Genomic DNA, 14,682 nt, shown 5'->3' with positions numbered 1-14,682 from the left:
AGCTTGTTTCAATGTGTTTAAAATTTTTTAAAACACAATTAAGAAAAGCATGAACACTTACAGAGTCACATATAAATTAACTGAATGGAGCTACGTACAATCTGAGTGTGCGAAGAGATCTCATTCAAGTCTTGGTTGAAGGCTAAGTTTGCTACTGCTTTAAATTTCAAAGAAAGCATTGAAAGAAGGAACTCCTGTAAGACACAGAAGTGGCACTGAGGCCTAAATAACATTTCATCATGGCTGAGTTTTCTTTTGTGGATATTAAAAAATGAAGATTGCCAAACAGATGGAACTTTAACTCAATTTCAAAAGTAACTTAACACAGGAAAGAAAAGCAAATCCCACTTCACTTTCAGATGAAATGTTACAGATCAGTCATTTATAGCTGAAAACAAAAAGAAAGGAACAAAACGCATGACAGAAACCCTCATCATGTAGCTGTGCATATGTCTGTGTTGGTTTGCTGTTTGTTTTATTCTTCTCATTTAAAAAAATAGGAGTTTGAAAGTAGATAGCTGATCGAATCAGTTGGAATGTTTTATTCTAAAAACCCATCTGACCTAGCTGACAGGAATTTAGACAAATTTGTCTGAAGATGAGTGTTAACGCTGTTCATTTGACATTAACTCGTACAGCTATAATTAAAGTACACGCTGTTTATAATAAATAAATAAATGGAGCCAATTAAAACAAAGAGAGTCTCGGGATATTTGTGCCAGCAGTTAATTATTGCTTGAGAAAACAGCGTTAATAAACATCGAATTTCTTTTTCAAAAGTAGGACTGTAGCATGGCTTTCTTCCTAGAACAGCATTCTTAAGCACATTTTTTTAATAGAAAATTCATCCCCCCACTCAAGAGAGCTGAACTAAAGCACTTTGTTATCTCCGCAGTATTATTTCCTGCAGGTGTCACTTTTAAAAATGAGCTTTGGCCATAGAGGCTTTAGTCCAATGACTATAGAATGTTTTTACGAAAACCTCCCCATTCATCTTTTCCCTCTTACCATTGGAAAAACACATAAAAAAAACCCCACATGTGTTTAAAGTCAAGAATTGGAAAGGAACAGACATAAAACGTATTACCTATTTCATAAAAGAAGACTAATAAATACAGTCATGAGCTTCAGTTAATGATGTTTCAGTTAACCAATATATAGATAACTGTCCAATAAGATGATAATGGGGCTTGAATTTCCTGTAAGAAATGGAAGGATAAGTATGTAGTTCAGGAGGAATTTTTTCTCTTCTCTGATGGGAGCGGCATCTTTGGGGATTGGAGATAGATCCTCTCTCACTCAGAGCTTTTAGTTTTGCATGAACAGATGATATGCTCACAGTGCCTGACCTGCTTCAGCACAGGTGTTCCCCAGCACTGCATATTCCGAGGGCACTGCAGCTCTCCAGATCTAGTGTGGTGGTCAGAATACATTGCTGTGAATTCTTTGCTGAGGGCCCAAGACCCTGTACAAGGATACAGGCCCGCAGGAGTTACCTTAACAAGTATTAGGTGCCCCGTCACTTTAGTGAACGCTGTCTGTGGTCATGTGGGGCCAGCCTTATACTCTGGAAACACGTTCAGGTTGTAATGATGTAAGGAACAGGTCACTTTTATTTCTTCCATCAATTTAGTGCCAGCGCCCTTTGTGCCAGATAGAGTCAATGGAAGCAAAACAAATTCTCAAAGTATTGACTCCTCAGTTCTCCATGTAGGACACCCTAAGTTTTTATTTATTTATTTATTTATGAATACCACAAAGTTTCTTAATCTGACCACTGCTCCAATGTGCAATAGCAAAACCACATTGCTGTGACAATCTCAAACACTTCTTATGTCTCCATCTTGATTTCTTATTTCCACTGACCCTCCCAGTATACCTTTCACCGTCGCCTGGCAGCCACTAGTGTGGTGATTTATGCCTTACCCAGCAACTTTCTCCTTGAACTTTCCAATCAATCCAGCCCATATCTCTGTTAATGGAATGGCATTGACAGCTTTGATGCTCTACTTTTGACCCTGAAGTCAAGTGAGCGCTAGTGGGACAGTTATTTACTACAAAGTGTTTATGAAATCTATAACAGTGTAATGTCCTAGGCCTTCACATTCACTCACCAGTCACTCATCGACTCACCCAGAGCAACTTGTCCTGCAAGCTCCATTCATGGAATGCGCTCTAAACAAATGTTCCATTTTACATATTTACAAGAGTCCCGGTGCTCGGATTTGTGCACCAGTGGGGTCTCTCAGCATGGCCTGCAGGGATCAGGCTGAAACCAGCTGTCCAATGCCACCTGCTGCTCCTGCTCATCCTGATCCCGCTGTGCCTGCTGCCACCACCATTTGGTAGGTTTGCTGCCACTCCACTGTAGTCCCCTGTGGGGAGCGGGTTTAAGCCGTCAGAACGACATCCCCTGAAGGCTCCCAGTATGTTAGAGGGGGCAGGTTGGGCTGAGGGACCCCCCACGGGGCCCCAAGTGTATGTGTTTATATATATAATGTTTTTGATCAGTATATTAAGTTATCTATATGTTTTAATGTGGGGCTATTTAAATTAAGACCTCAGACTCTGTACTCACAGTATTCAAATCATTCACCAGTTATCCACTGTGTGTACAATAATTGATCTATTCCTTCCAAAAGATCTTCATGTAAAGCTAGTATTAAACTTTCCCTTTTATACATGCAAACAGTGAACTCTACCTCAGTAAAATTACCTACATACTTGCTTTGTTTGTAATATTAATAACAAGTAGCACCCACTGACCCACTGTAAATACTGACGCGTAATAATTTCTCAACAAAATATGTTATGTTATACCGTAACATTTCCATATTTGGCCATTGAAGCATCTGCTTTCTTATTATATTTATTTAGTACATTGTTGTTGTTTTTTTATAAAATATTTCTCTTAATCAGCTAGTAAAATTTAAAAAAGCTGCAAAAGCATATTCATCTTAAATATTCAATTAATAAGAATTAGCATTTACTTTAAATTTTGTAAAAATAGTAAAATAGTTTCTATATTAATACCTATCTGCATTTAGAATTAATAGATGTTAATTTTTGTCATTAACTTTTATTGACCCATTTTTACTATGAATAATATTAATTTTTTATATTAATTTCTTAAAATGTAATTTTTATTGAAATGTGGATTTCAAAATAAAATCCAAGAAAAACAGTGAAAGTAAAATAGGAACATGAGATTAAATAAATTTTTAGCTTGATTCCTGACTTAACATAAATGTGTCTTACTAACTTAAAAGTCTCTTAACCATATAAATGTTTAGCATAAAACATTGCCTTTTGTGAAATGAAAAATTTAGTAGATAATTAATCATGCCAATTGTTTTAAGATGGATATTCATTTTTAATGCATAATTTGAATGAAAACTACTGAATTACAGAAATAACACATGAAATCTTGGGCTTATAGGCATTTGGGGAAAGCTAAAGGATGGCAATGAATATAAAACTTCCAGAAGAGATCACTTCAAAGACTTTATTCTCTCATATTATGGAATTTCTTCTTATTCAAATTCTGTTTATATCCAACTGGCAAAATAACAAGTCCTGAGAAATAAGATATCAGAAAGCTGTGAAAAAATGACTGATATGATTGAACACTGTAGATTAGGTGAAAACTGAGTGGGATAATTTGCAGTGTATATTGAAAACAGCAAGAATTCACAGAAATAATATACAACTATTAAAATAATAAATTATTGGTTTATTATTACTATTTCTTGTATAATTTTGTTGATGTTGGTTTTCAAATAAGTATGACTTTAAATAGTTTTCTCTTTCTAATAGAATCATAAACTTATGCAAAAGTTGGAAATACTGTTTAAATATTTTTAAAAATTTTCTAGTCCATCATTCTCACAAGATGGCCAGCAGGGGAGGGCAATTGGGAGGGACCAGGCCTGCAAGGGAGAGCAGTTGGAGGTGACTAAGCCTGCAGGGGAGGACAGTTGAGGGGGACCCAGGCTTAAAAGGGAGGGCAGTTGCGGGGGACCCAGGCCTACAGGGGAGGGAAGTTGGGGGGGGGGGATCAGGCTTGCAGGAGAAGGCAGTTGGGGGTGATTAGGCCTGCAGGGAAGGACAGTTAGGGGTGGCCAGGGGAGGGCAGTTGGGGGTGACCAGGCTGGCAAGGGAGGGAAATTAGGGGTGATTGGATCAGCAGGGGATGGCAATTGGGGGTTACCAGGGGAGGGCAGTTGGGGGCAAGCAGGCCAGCAGGAGAAGGAAGTTAGAAGTGAGCAGGCTGGCAGGGGAGCAGTTAGGTATCCATCATCCTGACAAGGGATTGGTTAGGGGATGATCAGGCTGGCAGGCAGGTGAGCGGTTGAGAGCAGCATTCCTGGATTGTGAGAGGGTTCCCAGATTGGAGCGGATGCAGGCTGTGCTGAGGGACACCCACCCACCCAGTCCCTGGTACACAAATTTCATGCACTCAGCCTCTAGTCTAATTATAAGACTCTATTCAGATCATGCAAATTGTCTCAATAATATGCTTTACAGCAAAGGTTTCCATCCTATATAACAAAAGCCTAATATGCTAAGTGTCTGGTCGTCTGGTCATCTGTTCAACCAATCAAAGCATAATATACAAATGATATGCTAAGGCGGCTCAATCACTTGCTATGACATGCACTGACCACTAGGGGGCAGATGCTTAACTCAGGAGCTGCTCCCTGGTGGTCAGTATGTTCCCTCAGGGGGAGCACTGCTCAGCCAGAAGCCAGGCTCACTGTTGGCAAGTGCAGTGGCAGTTGTGGGAGCCTCTTCTGCCTCTGTGGCAGCTCTAAGAATGTCCAACTGCCAGCTTAGGCCTGCTAAGCCATCATTCAGACATCCCCTGAGGGCTCCCAAATTGCAAGAGGGCTCGGGTTGGGCTGCAGGAACCCCCCAAATGCACAATTTCATGCACAAGGCCTCTGGTTTAGAATATCATGTTACGTTTAGTTGTAGTGTCTTTGTCTCAGTCTGGAACATCTTCCTAAATTTCATGAGGCTGTTATTTGTAATTATAGTTGGTTTCTTCAAGTTCGCTTTGTCTTATGTTGCCTTATGACAAGATTTAGGCTGCTTCTCTGGCAGGAAATCAGAGAAGTGATGCTATATTTTTCTCATTGCATCTCATTCATTTGTCTCATTATTGACAGTGTTTAATAATTTGTTTAAGGTGGTGTCGACCAGTCTTATCTACTATCAGGCAAGTCTTCTCTCCTTTGTAATTATAGGTGTTTTATAAGAAGATACTTCAAAATATCCCATATTCATCACTTATTTTTTAACATCTGTCATCTCATGGTTTCTTATTTTATTTATTGAATTATAATCTATTCTGTCATCATTTATTCAATTCTCAAATTATCTAGATTTGATCAATGGTAGCTCATCAAAATAACTTTTGCATTCCTTTATGACATTTATTATTTTCTGAGCACTTTCCTAATTCCACAAAAAGAAATTCTAGGCTTATTTTATGTGTTTCCTCCCTCAGCCCTGATACCAGCTATGTCTGCAATGTACTCCTGTTTCTTTTAATGGAATATGTAAGCAGAAACAAATAACGGAGCTCTAGTTGGATTCATTGGTATTGGGCTAGCAATTGTCTCCCAAGACCACAGTGAATAGAATATGGAAATACATGTATTGTTTTACATATATATTAGTTTATTGATTGCCTAATTATTCTTCCATCTATCCACTACCTATCTGTTAAAAAACCATGAGTTCATTTTGATACCTCCAGCACTATAAGGTTTATTCTAACTTTCTCCCTTTCCATATTTATAATGACCATCTTTGGCAGTAATCAAAATATATTTAATATATTTACATTGGTAATTAATATCTGTATTGTAACCAATGTTCATTTGCACTGCCATCTTTTAAGATGCCTTAATCTCCCTGCACAAGCTCTGAGACTCTGTTCTAGGTCCTAAACTGTGTGGCACCACCCTCATACTGCTTGGATCCTGAAATCTTACACCAATGATTTCCTTTATACAGGTATGCAATTCATTAGGATTATAAATTACTTAGGAAAACAGTTTGTTATGTCTATAAAAATCTAAAGAGCACCTCTTCTTGAAAACCTTTCTTCTGATAGGAATTTAGCCTACATCAGTGTTCTCACAAGTACACAAAGATGTGTATATAGAAATTTAGTCCAGCTAAAATGGTAAACTGTATAGAAGCCATTCAATATAGAGACATTCAAAACAAATATGTAAATTGAAGTTAAGTATCCATTTATTAAGAAAAGGTAGAGCAAGAGAAAGGCATCCAAGATATGTTTAAGAAAATAAAATAACTATATGGAAACAATGACTCCCAATAAACCAAAACTATAGGTAACTAGGAAATTATAAGTGAATGAGTAATAGAAAGATGAGAATGAGTAATAGAGAGATAGGTAACAAAGGAATACATCAGACAGAAAGAATCACTTATTAGAAAAGTTATTCTTGCACTCATATAACTGTTGTTTTGATAGACATATGAAGCAACATGCTCTTTTAGCCAGACTGAATCTCTTCAGTAGCTTGTCTTTAGCTCTCCATCTTTGCCAACATTATGACCTCTTTATATCTAGTGCACACCACACCTTTTCATCCTTTCCCCATTTCCAAACCCCAGAAGCCCATATCTCTCCCTCCGGCCATACTATTTTGACAGTCTATTTTGCCATTGCACTTGCCCTTGACCTGCTGCACCTAAAAATATTGAGTGTTCTGCTTCATTTTTTCTGGAAGCAAATATGCAATGCAAGCCATTTCTAGAACAGAATTACCTGTTAATTTGGCATGAAAACTTGAGCTGATAAAGGTATAACTGATTACCTTTCTTAGGCCATATTTGCATATTATCATATCCCTTCTATCCTGAACCTTTCACCCAGGGGCTAGGGCAGAAGCAGCATTAGAGGAGACAAACCCTATTTTTGCTCACTTCTCCTAGAAGGTTGGATGCCATATTGGTTTACTGCATTGTATATGGTAAGTTCTTAATCAAAGTAAGTAAATAGCAAAATAAAACTTCTGATATTCATTCAGTACAATGTAATGCATATAATATCCCATGCTTATTTGTAATTTGAGATTATTTATATTTAAGTACTACTTTAGCCCTAGGAAATAGAAACATGGCATCTTAAGACAGTATATTCTAGAAACTCAGAATTCCACTAAATGTCCAATTCCACTGAAACTCTTCTTTTCCTATGATTTGAATTTATAGTGGCAAGTTCCACAGAAAATCTTTGAAAATCAATTCAAAACAAAATCTTTAAAAAAAAAAAAGTATTTTATTGATTTTTTACAAAGAGGAATGGAGAAGGATAGAGAGTTAGAAACATCAATTAGAGAGAAATGTTGATCAGCTGCTTCCTGAACACCCCCTACTGGGATGTGCCCGCAACCAAGGTACATGCTCTTGACCGGAATCGAACCTGGCACCCTTCAGTCCACAAGCTGATGCTCTATCCACTGAGCCAAACCAGTTAGTGCTCAGAACAAAATATTTATTCCAATCTGCAATCCTCTCCATTCTTATTTCAAATTCCTTTAGCATATATAGGAACATGTGTTTTCTATCCAGGAGAACATAATAGTATAACTATCTATAGTTTTGGTTGTTTAGACAAATACTAGAGGCCTAGTGCTCAAAATTTGTGCATGGGATTTGGGGTCCCCTCAGCCTAGTCTGCACCATTTCTAATTTGGGACCCCTTGGGGGATGTCCATCTGCCGTTATAGACCCAATCCCTAAGAATTGAGCCTAAACCGGCAGTCGGACATCCCTATCACAATCCTGGACAGCTGGCTCCTAATCACTCACCTGCCTGCCTGTCTAGTTGCTCCTAACTGCCCCCCCTCCTGGTTGTCTGATCACCCCCCCCCCACTATCTCTGCTTGCTGGCCTGGTCAACCCTAACTGTCTCTGCCCCTTCCTCCTCCCTCCCTCCACCCCCCCTCCTTACAATTCCCCATGCCAGCCTGGTTGCCACCAACTGTCCCCCCATTGCCAGCCTGGTTACCCATCACAGCCCACCCCACCAGCCTCGTTGCCCCATGCAGCCTGCTGCTCAGTTGTTTGGTCATCCCTCACTAACCCCCCTGCCGCCCTGGTCATAGGTAGCCATCTTGCAAGGGCATGAGGGCTCATTTGCATATTACTTCTTTATTATGCAGGATAACTTTCCCTGATGTTTCTATAAATGAACATATTTTCTATGTAAATGTCTCATTCAATAGGTTGGTGAAGGTCTGGGGTTGGTGGGAACCAGGTGGAGGGGGACAAAGGGGAAAAAGGGGAATGTCTGTAATACTCTCAACAATACAGATTAAAAATTAATAAATAATGTGTCATTCTTCCCACTGGAAAAATTTTTACTTTGGACAAATCCAGGAAACACCATTTATTTAAAGACCTTCCTTTCATCTTCTCAAGAATGTGACTATATTCATAGGGGCTTACAGAGGGTTTTAAAAATTGGTTTTGTTGAACTGTTGAGAGAGGAAGTTCCTGGATTCATTAATAGTCCTCTGCAGTATAAGATGTACAAGTTGAAAGAGCCTTGCTTGCATCTGTCTTATCATTATTGTTCCATGCAGGTAATTACAGCATATTACATTATGTTTTCTGACAACAAACCATCATCATGTTTCACCCTTTTTTAGCACTTCCTTGCTATTCTTGGACCACAGGAGACATAATTACATTGAAATTTTGAGGATGTGCCAAGCCCACCTGCCAACATCCCCATCTTTTGCATTCAGTGGTTGCCAGGAACTCCACAGAGAGGGTAAAGAACTTGTCACTAATTAACTCTCAGATGTCCTAAATTTATCTGGATTTTCTATTTCTCACCATTTCTCAACAGGATGTTAGTGAGAAAGAGACCACAGAGTTTTATTTTCAAGATCATCAACTAGCATTTCATTAGCTGTATTATGTGATTACTCTTTCTCTTTCCCTAGACTTAATTTTTAGCTAGTCTCGGGTGGGGAGGAGTGGACAACCTATGTCTGATGAGTGCATAATAATTTCCTATCAATTGTAAAACCCTGGGTCTTAAGCTTAAGAAAAGCTCAAGGATTTAAGTATGTTCTTCTAAATCTTTCTGTCTCTGAGTCATTGCCTCTGGTGAGTAGGATAACTGGGTCCATTAAAAAATGGAAATAACAATTCCAATGGGCTATATATAAAAAAACAATATCACTTCACAGGTAAATGATTCCTAAAGGATCCAGTAGCAATCCAGTAGCAAACTTTCCTACTTGTTGTGTTGTATGATTTCCTGTGTTTACGCTCATTCTCAAAAGCACTTGTTTTTTCTTTTTATTAAATTTATGTGGGTGGCAAATTTAGTACATAGGGCCTACATGAACTTCTTCTCTTAGAACTTTTTCCAATAACTTGTTAATTTAATGAAAACAGAATATTAATATGGGTTTTTCCCCCAAGTTCAAAGGTATTGTAAGCCAAATCCATTACCTAACCATTGTCCTCTAGCAAACTAGAGTGTCCCAAGTCCCAACCCATACCCACCTTCATCTACCCTATATACTAAATTTGCAATTCATCAGAAAGTTGATAGAGACTATGTGGATTATTTCAGTAGGGAGCGGCAATTGACTTTGAGGCATTTTTGGGGACCCTGGAAAGCCAAGATCAGTTAAAGGAAGTAAAATACGAAAAAGGGAGGTCACAAGAACAAACAGATAAGTTTTTGTGAGACACTCTGAAAAAGTCAAGGGCATTCATGAGTGGATCCCTGTAAAAGAAAACATAGGAATCAGTGTCCTGTCTCTTGTATCACATGAGAGGAAACAGGACATTAAATAAATGCACAACTTTATTTCTTTCATCCATCCCAAAATACAGTTTTCTGCTTGAAACATCCACTGTAGTTCCTGGTTTTTTGTTTGTTTGTTTGTTTGTTTGTTTGTTTGTTTTTACTTGTATATAGGCTCATTGTGGAGACAGATATTAAACAGACACAAAAGCAAATATAATCATACAATTCTAAGAAGAAAATGAAGAAAAATACTTACTTACCTGCATAAAAAGTGGATGGATCTATTTTAGCCTATGGGCAGGCCCAAATACATTATGATGAAAAATTTCATTTACCTACATTCTTGTCCTCTATGGGTGAAAAAGGGCCACTGTAATAAATCTAACTGAAAAAGACCTCACAGGGTGATCTGATTATAAATCCCTAACTGGATAGGTTCTGAAGGTAGTCAAGCCTTAGGCCTAGAACTTCCTAGCAAAAGGTTTATCTTTGTCTTAAGCAAGCCCTATACATTGTTTCTGTGGGTCTAGATTAACACACCACTGAAATGTCTCTTTTTCAGACTTCTAGGAAGTATAACTACCCTCAAGGGAGCATATAATCTTGTAATTCAGTCCGGTAATTCAATTCCTACCTTGCTTTCTCCTGTGTTCATGTAATTTTTATGTTACTTCCTTAATTTCAAATGTACAGAAGAAATATCTAACTCATTCTGGGAAGCATTTTCTCAGTCTGCTGAGATCCTGCTTCCAGGTAGTACACTCTTTGGGGAAAAAAAAATAACAGCTCAAATAAACTTATAGAAATTCTCTACATGTTTGTACTTTTTTTTTATGCTGACAACCTAAAGTTCTTACCAGTATGTATATGATAGGTTTCAATTCCTACTTCTCAGTAAACCAGTTCAAGATCTTTATTACTTGTTCTGACATCTCTCCCATGTTCTAAAATTTTCCTTTCTTTTACTTTCTAGATGTTGTCACCGTCATTTATATCAAATTCAATATGTTCAAAAAGCTTATCACCTTTCCGTGTAAATCTTATTTCTTGCTTGTTTTTCCCCCCATATTTCTCTGACACCAGTTCCTGCATTGAAAAGAGAGCTACAACATTTAGTTCATTTTTATTAGACTAATTTGGATGAATGCTAGTAGACATCATGATAAATTTTCTAGCTTCTAATTTTCCCCAATTCAGTCTATCCTAAACACACTAATAAGTAAATCTTTAACAACAATTTGGTTGTGTTGATCTTTTTACAAAAATCTTAAGAAGCTTCTATAGACTAAGATATAAGGCCAAGTGTGAATTACCTGTAACCATTTTTTTAAATTTAATTCCATCACTCATCTATGACATAACCATATAGGAAATTTTCTACTTTGTCACTGGCATCTACAATAAAACTTTCTGCCTGATTTTTATTTAGTCTGCAAGGAACATATCCTAATGTTTACCTTTTCTGTTTTAAGTTAACACATTTTCTATCATTATCTTAAATTTTATACTATCCATAAAGGAATTCCTGGTGCTTCTTGAGCTATATAATTACTCTGTTAAATATTCATTGTGTGTGTGTGTGTGTGTGTGTGTGTGTGTGTGTGTGTGTTTTCTTTGTGCAGTTCACATGACATCTTTCCTATATTATTCATGTGATTTTTAATATCCTCTTACTCCTTTATACTTGGGAATCTCTCACATACCTGTGTATTCCTTTGTGTATACAATAGGTGCTCAGGATTGCATCAGAATCCCTCAAGGAAGTGTAATAATACAGACAGAACAGTTACAAATGGTAGGTAGCATCCGGTAAGTGATTATAATGCAGAAGGTACATTTACCTTTAACTTGAGAAGCCTTGCATTCAGAAGGTTAATTAGTTATCATACTGGTGTGGTAGCAAACGTGTGAACTGTTTTCTCCAGGAGCAGGCTTAATAAGCAAGTGCTTTATACTTCAGAACTGCATCAATTACACATGTGGAAACTAACCCAGGTGTTAACCTAAAACTGAAAATCCAAAATGAGAGGCAACAAGTGTCTCAATTACAGTGTAAGGGCAAGATATATTTTTTTAATGAGAAAAATAAGGAAATAATTATATGAATAGAGGAAATAAATCCCTATTGGTGTGAACAAGCCAAAATACTCTTTAGTTATACATGGCTGGTTACTGATTCTTTCTCTAGATAGAGAGTTCATAATCATAATTTCTTGTGGTAAAGTGGTCTGATATTCTGCTAGCTTCACAAACAACTGTTTGAAAGACAATTAGTTTGTCCCAGTCTGAAGATCTGGCTCAATTCAAACAGTCCAAAGGTTCAAGGGCAAGACATGAAAGATTGTTCGTCTTGAAAGGCTGCTCTGGCTCCATTTTACAATGACTCCACTATGTCAACTTTCACACAGGGCACCAGTTAAGTGGAACTCGCTTTAACCAAAGAGAGAGAGAGTTCATTGGATGAGCTGAAGATCTCCCCAGGCCAATCTGCTGTAGCCATGATGATTGCTGGAGAATCCTAGAAAGCACAAGTAATATCCACAGCAGAATTCTTTCTCCCAGGTATCTTTTACTCTCCTTTCTTTACATTGAGCTCTACTTGCCCCCAGGAATCTGTTATTTTACTTCTCAAACAATGCTTTAAAATTTACAAGAATACGGTTCAAATCTCTTCAAAATCATCAGATGCTTATAAACAAAATATTTTTCAAACCAAATTCATTTTCTTCACAGTAGATAGATAATAATCTGTAGGTATCACAACTAGAGAGACAAAGAAGGTTATAGCCTTGGCCAGTCAGTGCTCAAAGGTCTCAAGTTTGATTCAGTCAAGGGCATGTACCTGGGTTGCAGGTTCAATGCCCAACCCCAGCTGGCATACATGCAGGAGGCAACCAATCCATGTGTCTCTCTCACTTCCCTTCTCTCTTCCCACTTCCCTTCCTTCCTCCCATTCTTCCATTCTCTCTAGAAATCAATGGAAAAAATCATTTATGTGAGGATTAACCAAAACAAACAAATAAACAAAAAGGTTAGAAAGCTGCTTGATAATATTCATCTGTAATAGTTAGCTGGATTTAATCAGAGAGAGTCAAGGGGATAAAACTTAATGATTTTTTTTTTAAATTCTACCAATGGGAAGTGGTGGAAATTAATTATTTTGGCTCCATTTAATTTGATTCCAACAGACTCAGTTTCCCGAGACCAGGAAGGTGGTGTGCATGTGTAATAGTCTTTGAACACTAGAGCTCGGCTTTGATACTTTATACCTGAGAACAAAAGTCTGCAACTCAGTCTCACGTTCCAATGGCAGCATATAAAAATCCTGCTGGCAGGAACCACACAAAAGAGTTTTTATATTCAATTTAGTCAAAGGCCTTTCAATTTATTTCTCTTACTGATTTTTTTGTAAGTTTGGTTTTTTTACAACTATCAGAAGAAAAATGAATCAAAGAGAAAATAAATGATTTTCCCATATAACATTTACACAGAAATGTATGTAGTGATTGAATGGATGATGATTCTCTAAGTTAACAATATAAAAATAATTTTAAAATGAAATTGAATGGTAGGAAAATTTTTAAAATGAAATAGGACAGGCAACTATCTCTCATCACTTAATTTCATCCATAAAGAAGATATCTCCTCTAATAAATATATTAAATGACAAGAATCTGTAAACTTGAGTAACATTTTAACTCAAACTGGTTTTCTATTAGCAAGAAGTGAATTTATTCACACTTTATAACAAAGGAAAAGAACTCTTTTCCAAATGGTCCTGGAATATTTCTAAATGCAGTTTCTCAGACTCATATATTGATAAAAGAAGAGATACAGACCTCAGGAGGAAAAAAAAAAGGACATAATCCTGACTGGGATTAAAATAAACTTTACTAGGTCTTAGTAACATTTTTGTTACCTTAAAGGAGAAATAGTGATTTATTCCTACCTTAAATTTTTCAGACAAGCATTGAAATAGCTCACAATTTAGCACACAATTTAGCATTTTATTCACATCTAGTAAGTGAAAATATCATCTTATCATTTATTTGAATTGAATAGAGCATAATGCTTAAGAAATAGTAACTTCCATAGCTGTAGATGACAAAAGACATTTTAAAATTATTGTTGCAGTCTACTCCATTCCTGCCAGGAATTTTGCTCCTCCTTTCTTTCTTTTTAAATTTATATGTCTACTAGAGGCCCAGTGCATGAAATTTGTGCACTTGGTGGGGTGGGGATGGTCACTCAGCCTGACCTGTGCTCTCTCACAGTCCTGGAGCCCTTGGGGGATGTCAGACTGATGGGCAAGCCTAAGCCAGCAGTCAGACATCCTAGCACTGCCAAGGAGGTGGGAGAGGCTCCCACCACCACTGCTATGCCCACCAGCCATGAGCCTGGCTTCTGGCTGAGCAGCACTCCCCCCGCCGGAGCACACTGATCACCAGGGGACAGGTTCTCTGTTGAACATCTGCCCTCTGGGGGTCAGTATGCATGAACTGGCTCTCTAACATTCCCTGAGGGGTCCAGGATTGTGAGAGGGCACAGGCCAGGCCAAAGGACCCTACCAGTACATGATTAATCGGGGCTGGGAAGGGACCAGAAGTTGACCAGCCAAGGAGGGGTCGAAAGAGGGCTCCAGGGAATGTCTGGCCCATCTCCCTCAGGCTTGATTGGCTGGATACCAGCAGCAAGCTCACCTACTGATCAGAGTGTCTGTCCCCTCATGGTCACTGCACATCATAGCAAGCGGTTGAGTGGTCTTAAGATATCATAAGCATATTACACTTTGATTGGTTGAATGGCCAACTGGATGACATGACACTTAGCATATTAGGCTTTTATTATATAGGATTGCTATAACA

This window comes from Pipistrellus kuhlii, unplaced genomic scaffold, assembly GCF_014108245.1.
Source record: "Pipistrellus kuhlii isolate mPipKuh1 unplaced genomic scaffold, mPipKuh1.p scaffold_m20_p_7, whole genome shotgun sequence".
NCBI lineage: Eukaryota > Metazoa > Chordata > Mammalia > Chiroptera > Vespertilionidae > Pipistrellus > Pipistrellus kuhlii.
This window is presented reverse-complemented; position numbering follows the sequence as displayed.